Source organism: Halichoerus grypus, chromosome 3 (genome assembly GCF_964656455.1).
Source record: "Halichoerus grypus chromosome 3, mHalGry1.hap1.1, whole genome shotgun sequence".
Taxonomy (NCBI): Eukaryota; Metazoa; Chordata; class Mammalia; order Carnivora; family Phocidae; genus Halichoerus; species Halichoerus grypus.
Window position 1 is genome coordinate 182,463,994 of NC_135714.1, and position 13,670 is coordinate 182,477,663.

The following is a 13,670-nucleotide window of genomic DNA, read 5'->3' on the forward strand; positions in this document are numbered from 1 at the left end:
CATGACTGAGTGCTGGGATCAGGGTTACCCAGCACACTGGAAGGCAGGGAGGATGGATGACTGAAATCTCTCCGGGGAGTTTCCTGGGTATTTCCTGCCAATTTCGTGGTTTATAGAGGTCTAAAGGTTTGCTTTTTGCTAAGTGTTAGAGAGTGGAGCTTTTTGGTGATATTTTGTAAGAGATGGAAGGGACAAAAAGCTGACAAGAGTTTTGTGTGTGTGTGTGTGTGTTTTCCTTTTTCTCTTTTGGGGAATGTTTTGCAACAGACTTTTTTCTGTTTCACTTTTTTAAACCATTATAGGTGAGTGGGTGAATTCCAGGACTAGTAGTCTGGGATTTTCTGAGCTAGGTTAATTGATATCCTAAGTCTTTAGTTGGGAATGTGTCCATTTCTCACACTGGAGCATTCTTTAAAGAACTCTGATTTTGGGGGTGCAGGCATGGTTAACAACATTCCAAGTGACCTGAGGACAAGCCCCAGTGATAGCATCATGGCCAGTTTTTCCCCTTGGTCCCCACCCCCAGGGTGCATTGAGCAGTGCTGAAATGAAAGACTGCAGGGCACTCTGATCTTTGTCCTAGTCTGAATGCAGCTCGTAATAGTATCAGGAAGCAACTGGACACCAGTATTTCCAAGGGTAACATCTGCCCTAGATCTAGACTGAGTTTAATTCTCCAGCTTGAAAAAAGCCGCCATATTCAGTTACCAGTCAATTGAGCTGTCTGTTGTGAGTGATTATCTGGTGTCGTGTCATTGTCTGTGACTTGGTAGACTCTTTAGTTTGTTTTATATTTGCCTTTGTACCTTATTCACGAAAGCAAATACTTCTTTATTATGTTACTAGATTGAATAAAGTGGTTAAGAGTTGCATAGTCACAGAGTCACTTAGTGAAGGAGCTACCTACAGCTGATTCATAATCTAAAGATGGAGCATTAATACATCTGTTATTATCGACAAAGGGAAAGACCCAGATTATTGCACAAGTAGAGATCTGTGTAGGGGAATTCCAAGAACTTTGAGGAGTAAACATAAGGCCAGAATTTTTTTTTTCTAACCTCAGCTCTTTATTTTTTATTTTTAACAGTCATGAATTCCACCAACAAGCATGTGCCACGCTATAGACACTGAGAGCCCATTCTCTTGCTTTTGTTTTGCCTGTTTGTCTTTCAAAGGAGGCACACCTGGTTTGCAATCTAGGCTGTAAGGAAAAGATGATTTTCTCAGTGTAAAAAACAGAAAAATGGTGAAAATTGTCAAATTATCTTATATATCGAGTAGGAATAAGTCATTAGTTGTTCTTGTAACCGAGATTGTGCATTTTTGTCTTATTTATGGTCAGAGTACTAATTTATCTTTTTTGCTTCATTTAGGATTATATTTCTTTGACAAGTACCAAAGGGCACAGAGTAGTGGAAAAAAGATGATTGAGGTACATTCATGACATTAAGAAGACAGGGAAGTAACTGGATGGTGACAGATGTTAACTAAATTTAGCATCACAATCATTTTGCAGTGTACACAGATATTGAATCCTTATGTTATTTATCTGAAACTGATATTATATGTTAAATACATCTCAGTAAAAAAAATAAGTAACAGAAGATGGGAAAAAACACATTTTCCTCTTTCAGATGTTTCTGCAACAGCCATCATTTGATAGTATTTATCACAATTCTGAAAGATTTGGAAGAGCTAAAATAGTAAATAACTAGAAGGCAGTGTAGGAACAGAATTACAATGTTGAGTGTTCCGTTAGTTAGGGCATACATTTAAAAATATGTTTGAGTCCCTAGGTTATTATTTTTTTAGTATTTTATTTATTTATTTGACAGAGAGAGAGAGAGAGCGCACAAGCAAGGGGAACAGCAGAGGGAGAGGGAGAAGCAGGCTTCGTGCTGAGCAGGGAGCCCGATGTGGGGCTTGATCCCAGGACCCTGGGATCATGACCTGAGCCAAAGGCAGGCACTTAACGGACTGAGCCACCCAGGCGTCCCTGAGTACCTAGGTTATTAAAATGTATTTTCAGCCAGCAGAAACCTTTGAATCTATTAGTAGCCTTTTTGTCTTTTTAAGAGGTCATTTTGTATTTTAGAGACATTGAAACAATTTGTTACTTAGTTTTACATGCAATTAAAGTATCAAGTTCCCTCGCAAACTTTTTTTTTTAAAGATTTTATTTATTTATTTGAGAGAGTGCGCACCAGTGGGGGAGGGGCAGAGGGAGAGGTAGATTCCCCGCTGAGCAGGGATGCGATGTGGGGCTCGATCCCAGGATCCTGAGATTATGACCTGAGCTGAAGGCAGATGCTTAGCTGACTGAGCCACCCAGGTGCCCCCAAATTGGTACTTTTTAATAGAAATGACTTGAGCAAAAAACTGTCAGAGAAATTTGAGACCCATTAAAATAAAGTTTACTGGGGGAAAAAAATTCATTTATTTTTTTCAGTGGTAAAAAAGTGGATTTTTAATTTTTTCAACTTTAGGACATTAAAATAAGAATAATTATCAAATTACTATCTCCCTTGATTTTATACAGAAGAAATGTAAAGTTGCATTACTATCTTTAAAGGTGTTTTGGGGCGTGGGGGGGTGAGGAGCCTGATTGGTCCTGTTCAATGTCAAAAGGACACTGCGTTTTCTGGGCTGAGTTGCACTCATGCAGTTGGCCTAGAGAGATATAATGCTGGATTTCTCTTTTCTGATTTTGGTTTACAAGAGGAATGTGATGTTTTGGAAACCCCTCAGCCAACGACCACTTGGTTTTCAAAGTTCTAGTGAGGGGCGCCTGGGTGGCTCAGTTGGTTAAGCGGCTGCCTTCGGCTCACGTCATGATCCTGGGGTCCTGGGATCGAGCCCCACATTGGGCTCCCTGCACAGCAGGGAGTCTGCTTCTCCCTCTCCCTCTGCCCCTCCCCCCTGCTCCTGCTCCCTCTCTCAAATAAATAAAAATCTTTAAAAAAAATTCTAGTAAAAAAAGATCCTCTCATGTTGTTAGATTATCTATTTATCTGATCTAAGCCGAAAAGGTTGGGTGACAAAGAGATGCTTTTGGAAACTCAGAAGAGGTTAGACAGAGCCTGAGTGCCAGGTGTGTTTGCCTGCTTTCTCCAGGTACCTACCTCCTGCCAGTTTCTGCCAGCCAGGCATCCTCCTCCTTACTTGGTGGGATGTTCTTGTCCTAGAGTAAGTTTTTTCCGGTGGAATATTTATTTATGCTTTTGTTCTTTTCTACCAATAGGGCATCTAGACCAGAGGAGCTGAACACTCCTGAGGTTGGATGATGTTGTGGCATATTGAGTCAGATGTGGAAGCTTGGATATAGGTCCGAGCAAGATGCCGGTCCATTCAAGGGATGGAATGAGGGAGGTGGGTTTTTAAATTGGAAGAGTGGGTCTTAGTGAGTTGAACTTGGCTTGCATGTGATTTTTCACTAAATATCCTACTTTCCAAATCATTAAAGGTTGTTTTTTTTTTTTAGGAATAATTAGGAAACAACCCAAAGCAGTAGACAGAGAATTAGCATATGATCGCCGTCATATTTGGTCTCTTTCGTTCACTCGGTGACTCGATGCCTTTCTCTGTCTCCCGAGTGCCTTTTGCCCTTGTTCCATTTCTTGTACACTGTGTAACTCTGAGGCATTCAGCATATTCTGCCTCGCTCTGTTGGTGTTTCTGGATGTCATACTATCTCTTTGATTAGGTTGTTCACTTGCTTCCTCTGAGCAGGAGACCTGCCTGAGGCTTTGTGGCTTTTGTAAGAGCTCAGATGTTTGCTGAATGATTGTTTGGTCTTTTGTGAGAAATACCTTTTTTTTTTTTCTTTGTTATTCACATACTCTGTCAAAATCCCAGGTGGCCCAGTAGTGATCATCTTGCTTTGTCCTGTGTCCCAACTTCCCTCTTCCACCCCGCAAATGTCCCTCTGGTGTTTCCATTGTGTTTGTATTACTGGTCTTTCCCTTGAATGGGCCCTTCATTTTGACCACTGAAGCAAAGGAGAATTCTTGCCTTATTATAGCTCAGTTTTAGAGTTACTGGAATTTGAGCATGACCTAGTTGTTTGGATTGAATTAGTCATTGTTTTTAATTTCACAAAGGCTATTAAATATCTTTTTTAGTTTAGCTTTATTAACATTGATGCCTCTTGGCTTTTATTTTGTGAACAGCCCTCTTTGAACTCTCGTGGGCTTTGTTTCATATAAAAATCAAAACCTTAATCATGCCGTGGGAGAAAGAAATACCATGCATAATAGAAATCAAAGACTTGAAAGGCCTTTGGAGTATTTAAATTATTTTAAGTATTAGGTGCCTCTTCTTTAAACTCTAGAATAGAATCTCAAGCCCATCTCTGCACAAGTAGTTTAGCATTATCCTCGGAGAAAGTATTTCTTATTTGTTAGCAGATGTTTTATGTCATGCTCTGCTACCTGCTCCTCTACTCCCCAGTAAACCTCACTTGTTTTTGTTCTTAATCATTTACTTCATTTTACCACCTAAAATGTTGTTCGGGGGATTAGGTGAGAAGATGTGTCGAGGAAAAGTTGTTTTCTGTGTCTCTGAAGAAGTGAGGGGGTGGGGCTTCTGGTCTGTAATACAGGAGAGGGGTGCAGCCTGGTGTTGTTGTGAACATTTCCGCTTGCTTTCTCCATTCACCCGTTAACTTGCTTCTCTCCATGGGAGCCTGTTTTGATTAAGGACCTGGTCATCCAACTATTAGGGTGCTTTTTACAAAAAAAAGACCCAGGGCAGGTGCTGACCTCTCTTGCCCTCCATTGGCTCCTGCATCTTTACACTCCTGTGCCCTGGGGTGGAGAGTTGCTTTGTGGTTCCAGGCTCTGTGGAGAGGACACCGGGTAGGGTCTGCTGGTGGCGGGCCCAGCCAGCTTTCCGCTGTCCCTGGGTCAGCCGCTCGGATGGCAAAACCAGTGGCTGGGTGGCTGTCAGGCTGACATTCCTCTGGGGGCTGGCTACCTTTGCTCTAGTAGCTTGGGAGGGTGAGGCCCCATTTGGGCCTGCATTCCCCAGTTCTGCTCTAGCATTAAAGAAGCTGCCCTCTGATCCCCGATTAGCTTCTCAGGTCTGCGCAGAGTGATCGGCAGGCATGCCAGACAGCCCCAGAACACGTATGATGACATTTTCCGCAGACTCTCTCCCATGTGAGGTATGGCCGTGTGACTCTGTGGGTACATCCTTTCCTCCGAGTTCTGATGTTCCCTGTGATGGCCCAGCACTCCTGGACAGTGCCTGGCGCAAGGCTGAGAAGATTGAAGCGGGGGTGGGGGGGGGCTCCGTAGAGATTGGTTATTTTTAAAGAACTCAAGAAATTCTAGTGTTTCTTAATTGATGCCTTGGCAAAGTGCTTTGTTTGGGTTGTTTATGATGTTCTTTACCTTCAAGCGTAAACGTATATGATCTGCCCGTGCGATTTTTCTGGTGCCTTTATTCCTGCCTCCTATATACAGACATCTCCGAGCTCGGACAGAAAGGGCGGAGGGGTGGGCAAAGGAGGGGCTCCCTGGGAAGTCGAGGTGAATGAAGTGCAGGAGCTGGGTTCAGAAAGCCCTCTTCCCCGGATCTCGCATTTGCTCTCCTCGGGTCAGTCCGTGAGCTCTGCCGCCGCCCCCTGGGCCCCGCTGCTGTTCCGTAGCCTGCTCCTTCTAGCTCATCCCCAGCCCTCCCTTGACTCTGTCCCCTAGACGGGCAGAGTGTAGGGGAGGAGAGGGCAGGTGTGGTGGGGGGGGGTCCAGGGAAGAGGTTTTCCGTGGTTTGTACCAGCTGTTCGCCTTCTTCCCCGTGCTGTTGCTTCCCGGAAGCTCTGCACGGAGTTGGGGTCGCGGGATGGAGTTCCCGGGAGCCTGGAAGAGTCGCGGGCTGTCCCGGATGCGGACGTGCTCCCGTGTGCACGCTGGGCTACGGATGGATGACAGCTCGCAAGCGCCAGGGCCAGCAGGCCTGACTTCTTTGTAGAGAGGGAGGAGGAACACTTCGTAGTTATTTTTATTTTTGGCACTGGAAGCTTGAAAACATTTTCTCCCTTTTCCTTTCTCAACATAATCTCTTAGCTGACAGTTCTGGTGCTTGGTTTCTTAAAGAGTAAATGAGTGAAAAACCGGCAGCAGACCTTTTTTCCTCTTTAGCCTTGTCATTTACAGAAGGCAAAGAACACGAAAGGAGAAGGAAAGTGGGAGTGGCGGGAGAACGAGCAGGACGGAGGTCGTGGGGCACTGCTGGGCACTGGCCGTGGCTTCCAGAGGGCATTGGGAGCCCGGAGGCTGTCTCACTCCCTTCAGGAAGGAACTGCTTGTCCCAGACAGCAGCCCCGGGCACCTGGGCTGTTCTGCCTCTTTCCGTAACTCTTGCAGCTCTGTGCACAAGGGCACTTGGGAGAAGCGCAAGGAGGAGAAAGCTGGGGTTGTTCAGACTGCTCTTCGGAGGTTCCTGTTTCGTGGGGGTCTTTCTGTCTTTTGAGTGGAGTGGCTTACTGCTCCTTCGTTTTCCTCCTCTACTGCCTCCTCCTTTTTTTTCCTTAATCAAAATCCATATAACATGAAATTAATTCTTTTTATCATCTGTTTATTTATTATTATTTTAAAAAATATTTTATTTATTTATTTATTTGCCAAAGAGAGAGAGGTAGACCGAGCATAAGCAGGGGGAACAGCAGAGGGAGAGGGAGAAGCAGACTCCCCGCTGAGCAGGGAGCCCGATGTGGGACTCGATCCCAGGACTCTGGGATAATGACCTGAGCTGAAGGCAGATGCTTAACTGACTGAGCCACCCAGCGCCCCTAAGTAAACAATTCCATGGAATTTAGTGCATTCACATTGTCGTGGCCCTCACACCTTAACTCAAGTGCTTCTGGAGGCAAGGAGCAGAGGAGGCTGGTGGCTTCCTTTCTGGGGCAAATGGACTGGAAAATTCTCTCACCAGGCTCTTTGTGGCAAACTTTCCTTCTGAGGCATGACTTGAGAAGAGTAGGGCTTCTTGTTACACTGGGCCTTGAGATGCTGTGTTGATGAACATCTCTTATTATATTTATTTATTTATTTTTAAAGATTTTCTTTATTTATTGACAGAGACACAGCAAGAGAGGGAACACAAGCAGGGGGAGTGGGAGAGGGAGAAGCAGGCTTCCTGTGGAGCAGGGAGCCCGATGCGGGGCTCAATCCCAGGACCCTGAGATCATGACCCGAGCCAAAGGCAGACGCCTAATGACTGAGCCACCCAGGCACCCCGATGAACATCTTTTAATGGCTGCAGAGAGAATCCTCTTACTTGGTGTTGATGAGAGGATAGAAAGTAAGCTCATGGGCCTTCTGGTCTTTTCTGTGGCATTTGTGATTTAATGGAGGGCTGACCGTAAAGAATACAAAGAAGAGATGCACATATAAGTACTGTGTAATCACTTGTCGTCTTCCGTGCAGTGCTGTTTTTTTTTTTTTTAAGATTTTATTTATTTATTTGAGAGAGAGCGTGAGTGCGGAGGAGGGGCAGAGGGAGAGGGGGAAGCAGACTCCCTGCTGAGCAGGGAGCCTGATGCAGGGCTCCATCCCAGGACCCTGGGAACATGACTGAGCCCAAGGCAGGTGCTTAACCGACTGAGCCACCCAGGCGCCCAAGGCAGGTGCTTAACCGACTGAGCCACCCAGGCGCCCCGCAGTGCTGTTTTTCTACAGAAATTTTGAGTAGAGCTCTGAAATGATTGGCAAGACCATAGGCAGGAGAGTTAAGGGGATGGACTTGCATTGAAGCAAAATTAGGTTATTACCAGATTAGACAGACAAGTGTACCATAAGTTTATTAGCCGGATTCTGTCATTAATCACTTGAATGCCTGCTGTATACAGAAGTCTGTACTGAACTAGGAGTTGGAGGAGAATAAAATAAAATAAATATATGGCCTGGGGAGCTGAGTTGGGATTTTGGTTGATCTAATTTTTGATTCTTGTATATATGGAATCTGACTACATACGGAGAAATTCATTTGCAGGTTTGACTAATTACTGAAAAAGAAAACCTGGCTTTTGATTTTTCCTGAAAAAAAAATGTGATTGTACTGAGAAAAGTCAGCTACCACTTTGAATTTGCTTGACATGGAGAAGTAGGTGGAAAGTGGTGCCCAAGCCATTCTCTTCCGTTGATTTTCAGTTTGGATCATTTGCAAGAAATCTCAGGCAGATCTTGGAGAGAGATCTTGAAGAAAATGCATTGTAGGTGAGGCTTTCTAAACACTTTGAAAACAAATCCGCTTTCCTGAGCGCGTTCTGTTCAGGAGCCTTCACGTTTCTCAGAACCATTTATGGATTTGCTTCCTTTTGAGAGGGATTGAAGTGATCAGTCATTTCTGACAGCAAAGATTTATGAACACTGCCTCCAAAGATGGTACAAATTAAATTGGATACTGTTATAATAAAAATACAGGGCTGCTACTTACAGGTTTCTTTGTTGAAGGCAGCTTTGGGGAGGTGGCTTTCTGTTCTCAGCATGTTAAATGTTGAGAGAATTAAAGAGTTAATTTTCTTAGATCCTCCCACCCTGAAAATGAAGTGTTTGTATTAGTATTGCGTTACAGTAGTCATGAAATTGGGCGTAGCAGAACAAGCCTCTTTTTTTACTTACTTTCTTTTTTTTTCTTCCTTCCTTTTTTTTGAAAAGAAAGTTTTTTTTAAAAAAAGTATTGGAGGGAGAAAATAATAAAATCAGAAAAAAATGATATTTTCCCAGGGACTCTTGTTTGACTTAGCAACTTTTTTGTTGTTTCAGTAAGATTTTTATTTTTCATGCCATAAAGGCTGTTATTGTACTAATCATCACGCCAGGCTTTCTGAGGGTGTCGGCTTGGGAAGACTGTGGGAGTCAGGGACACTGTTGCGTTCCCACCATGGTGGAGAGACAGTGCTAAGTGCTTCTTATGGATGATCTCGTTTAATCCTGCCAGCAACGCTGGGAGGTAGGTATTATCATTGTCCTCATGTGCAGGTGGAGAAATTGAGCTTTAGAAAGTTAAGGGACTGCCCCCAGAGTGACAGTGCTCTGGGATATCAGCCCTGCCCCTCTGCTCCTACCCACTGTCCTGCTCTGCCCCTCAGGGTTAGGCTGCCCACTGCTTCCTACATGCACCACCTCCCCTCTTCGCTCCTCCTCTTTGCTCCATGTCCAATCTGTAGCACTGAGTGCTGGGCCTGTGGGGTCTGCTAATGCATGGGACCCGCCCGCGTGGAGATCAGCGGGGTCACAGTCAGGTGCTGGGAGAAATGGGATCTCAGAGAGGTTCCTGGAAGGACCACAGTGCAGCTGAGCATTAAAGGGTGATTTCCAGTTAACCACATGAAGGAGGTGGGGAGGGTGTTTCAAATTAGAATGGGATTTAAAAAGTCTGGGGTTGGAGGCTGATACAGATGGTTCAGCGAGCCGTGCCTGGGCGTGGGCGTGTGCATGAAAGCGTTTAGCAATCGTATGATGGAAGAGGCTTCTTCATTCAAGTTACACTTAGGAACTGATACAAGTTTGCCAGGGACCACCGCCGGCCCATACCCTAGAGTTGGAAGCATCATCCTAGCCCGTTCCTCTTCCATCAGACAATGCTGTCTTGAGACCATGGAAGAGATTTATGGCTGGGAGAATGGGAGGGCAGTTTCCAGTGATTTGCTCAGACTTACAATAAAGTTGTTGCCGGGCCGACAGAACACCTGCCCGGTAGAGCCTCATCTGAGCCTGCCGCTGGCCACTTTTCTCCAGTTCTGAGAACGGGGAGAAAAGGAGAGTTGGTTATTCTAACAGCCAGATGGCCGCATGCCTCCATAATCCCTGGGAATGCATCCGAGAACATCGATTTTCCTTCCTCTAAATCTTACCATAACAGATCTTGCAACAGAGGCCAGTTTGGCCCTCACACAATTAGCATTTGATTGTGGACTAAATTTCAGTGTCTTATCTTTGTGCTTTTTTGTAACACCACTGACTGAATATACTGTGTTTTTTGTTTTTTGTTTTTAATTTTGCAGTAATGGAATACCATATTTCATGCATCTCATTTGTTTGGACATCACTTCCCATACTCGGGACAGAGTTTCTCAGATTGTTAGTTGTAGCATTCTACTTTGTCTTTCCTTGCCTCTTACTTGATCAAAATATACCTCAGTTACATTTTCCTTGAAATCCTAGGACGCGCAAAATATTTTAAATGTTTACTTTGTATTTTGTTTGTATTTACTTTCTGTTTTGAGTTGAAACACTTGGAATTTCGTGTGGCATTTTAAAAGCATTATAATAGGGTGGTTAGATGCGAGGGCTCTTGAGTGGAGGGCTGGGTTGGATTCCCCATTTCCCCCACTTGTTAGGGGTTTGACTTGGGGCATCATAATAGTTTCCATGTCATAGGGTGGTCCCGAGGCTCGGGTTCATACGTATAAACTGCTTAGGACAATGCTTGAGGTATTGCAGGAGCTCACTAGATGTTAGCTGCCGTAGCTCTTACTATAGTTATTCCAAAAAGCACAAGTCTAAACGTATATTTGAAAATCTGATAAGCTTATGGATAAAACCCCTCTTATTTTTGTGGAAGGAGTGTAAGTACAGTGTGATTCCTAGTCATAAATACCTGATGCTCTTTTGAAAGTGCTCTTTTTCCCCTTTATTAAAACATTACACAAATTTGAAGGGTAAAAGGAAAAAAATTACTCATGACTGATGTCTAATGTCATTACTTAACACAAATTATTCTTTTTTTTTTTTTCAGTTTTTTTCCCCCCTTAATCTTAAATTTATTAAAACAGGTAGGTAGGGACAATCCCATTGAATAAATATTTGAAATAGTTTTTTTTTTTTTAAGATTTATTTATTTGACAGAGAGAGAGAACGCAAGCAGGGAAGCGGCAGGCAGAGGGGAGAGGGAGAAGCAGGCTCCCCATGGAGCAGGGAGCCCGATGCGGGGCTCGATCCCAGGGCCCTGGGATCATGACCTGAGCCGAAGGCAGACGCTTAACTGACTGAGCCACCTAGGCGCCCCTAAATAGTTTTTTTTTTAACCTAAGTAAGCTATCATGAATATGGTTTCATGTTATTGGTATCTACACAACAATTATAAATGCTTGCATAACAATACATCAAAGGGATTTTTACCTTTATTTATTTAACCATTGGACTCTTAAGTTGTTTCAAGTTTTTTGTTGTTATGTATAATTCTCTGACGGTGGTATTTCATCACAAAAGCTCTTTCTTATTTGGGCAGTAATCCCCAAAGTGGAATCATTCAGTCAAAGGCAAGGAATGTCTAAGGTCCAGTACATGTCTCCACTGCTTTCCATGAAGGGTCACAATTCATATTCGTACCTGCTGAGGACACCAGATTGATTTCACTGTACTTCCTCACTATTGGGTATCATCTCAAAAATGCACTAACATTTGGGGCACCTGGGTGGCTCAGTCGTTAAGCGTCTGCCTTTGGCTCGGGTCATGATCCCAGGGTCCTGGGATCGAGCCCCGCATCAGGCTCCCTGCTCGGCGGGAAACCTGCATCTCCCTCTCCCCCTCCCCCTGTTTGTGTTCCTGCTCTCGCTGTGTCTCTCTATGTCAAATAAATAAATAAAATCTTTTTAAAAAAATGCACTAACGTTTGATGGAAAACAGTATCTCGCTGATGGTTAAAACTTTAATTAATGAAACGTGAGTGTTTTCCTCTATGAATGTTGCCTAATTTTGTTGTTTCTTTTGTGAATTGCTTAATAATATCTTTTGGCATCATCTTTGTGGTACTTTTCTTTTTCTGTTTTTAATCACAGTGATTTCTTATTTCTTACAACCACAGACTTCAATTTATATTAACTCTTTGCCAGTATTCAAGATAATAACCTTTTGTCTCTTGCATATAAGGTATTTATTTTCTAGTGTACTTCCCCTTTCAGGGTTAAAAAACTTTTGATGTTTTGATGTTTTAAATTTTATCCAATATAGTGTGTTGATCATTTCCTCATGATCAAATGAAATACCATTATTATTTTTCTAAATACAGAGAAGTAACAGAAGGACTCACAGGGAACCATAATCTCTCCACCCATACAACCTCTACCGATAACAAAAAACTAATATCTGTATGTGGATGGTATGTTCAAAAGCAAAATCCCATCTCTCATAACCTCTCACTCTGAGTTTTCGTTCTCCTCTGTAAAATGTTTCTTGTGATTTCTTCCAAGGAATAGAAAGCATATATTTGCATATATTTTAAACTGAAAGAGATAATGCTACACTCATTGTTTTGCACCTTGCATTTGGCCACTTAAAAATATACTTTGGAGATGCTCTCATATGAGTCGTTACAGACGTATGTCTGTATGTCAATTCTATTCTACCAATGGCTGTCCTGTTTGGTTGGTCGTATCCTGAAAAACCTTTGATTTTCTCAAGGTTGTTTTATAAATTTTACACTAAGTAAATTCTCCAGTTTCTAGAATTTTGAGAAATACTCAATTTTTTAAAAAAGATTTATTTATTTATTTGAGAGAGAGCAGGGGAGGGGCATAAGGAGAAGGAGAGAGAGAATCCTCAAGCAGACTCCCTGCTGAGCTCAGAGCCCGATGCAGGGCTCTATCCCAGGACTTTGAGATCATGACCTGAGCTGAAACCAGGAGTCCAACGCTCAACTGACCGAGCCACATGGGTGTCCCAAGAGATACTCAACTTTATTTCCTTCAGGGTTAGTAATTCAGGGTTGTGCTTAGAACACTGTTGAGATGCAATTAGAAAAAGACAAATATGTAAGTCAAAATGTTAGGACTTGAAAAGGGGCCTGGGAGTTATAAAAATTTAACTTTGTGATTTAAAATAATGATAATCTTTTAAATTGGCTTTTGTGATGCCTACTGGAATAGGCAGTCAGCATGATTATGCATTTCACAGCCTAATTCATCCATTTTATTTTATTTTATTTTATTTTTTTTAAGATTTTATTTATTTGCGAGAGAGACAATGAGAGACAGAGAGCATGAGAGGGAGGAGGGTCAGAGGGAGAAGCAGACTCCCTGCTGAGCAGGGAGCCTGATGTGGGACTCGATCCCGGGACTCCAGGATCATGTCCTGAGCCGAAGGCAGTCGCTTAACCAACTGAGCCACCCAGGCGCCCCATTTTATTTTATTTTTTTAAGATTTTATTTTTTAAGTAATCTCTCCATGTAACACGGGGCTCGAACTTACAACTGCAAGATCAAGAGTCACGTGCTCTACCAACTGGGCCAGCCAGGTGCCCCTAATTCATCCATTTTAATGTGATGTCATGTTTAGACATAGCAATACTGACAAACCTTGCATGTCCACAAATAAATATGCCACGGATCAAAGTAAGATATTGGCAACAAGAATAATGCTGTGTCCATGTGAGGAATTAAAAAAAAATTGATTATGAACTGTATCTCATTAATCCAAAACATTGCTTCTCCTTTTACCCCAATTGTCACCTAAAGAAAAGTCTGCCTGTGCCCGTGGGACAGTTTTCATTTCTGTCCTGTCACCTCGTCCTAGAGTTCTGTAACGTATTTTCTAGACCTCAGCTTGGTTGTTATGCACAGGAGATGCGCCTGGATGTTTTATCCTGGTACCAGTAGGGGTTCAGAATTTAAGAGATAACCTGAACTGTTTGCTCTTCTGTGTGTGTAATGAATAAAGAATGGGTCTAGC

General features: G+C 43.1%; 1 protein-coding gene across 6 annotated transcripts in view; it reads left to right on the top strand.

Annotated features, from left to right (window-relative positions):
• MFHAS1 (multifunctional ROCO family signaling regulator 1) overlaps positions 1 to 13,670 on the top strand; it is a 98,128-nt gene that overhangs the window by 4,163 nt on the left and 80,295 nt on the right. The window lies entirely within an intron of this gene.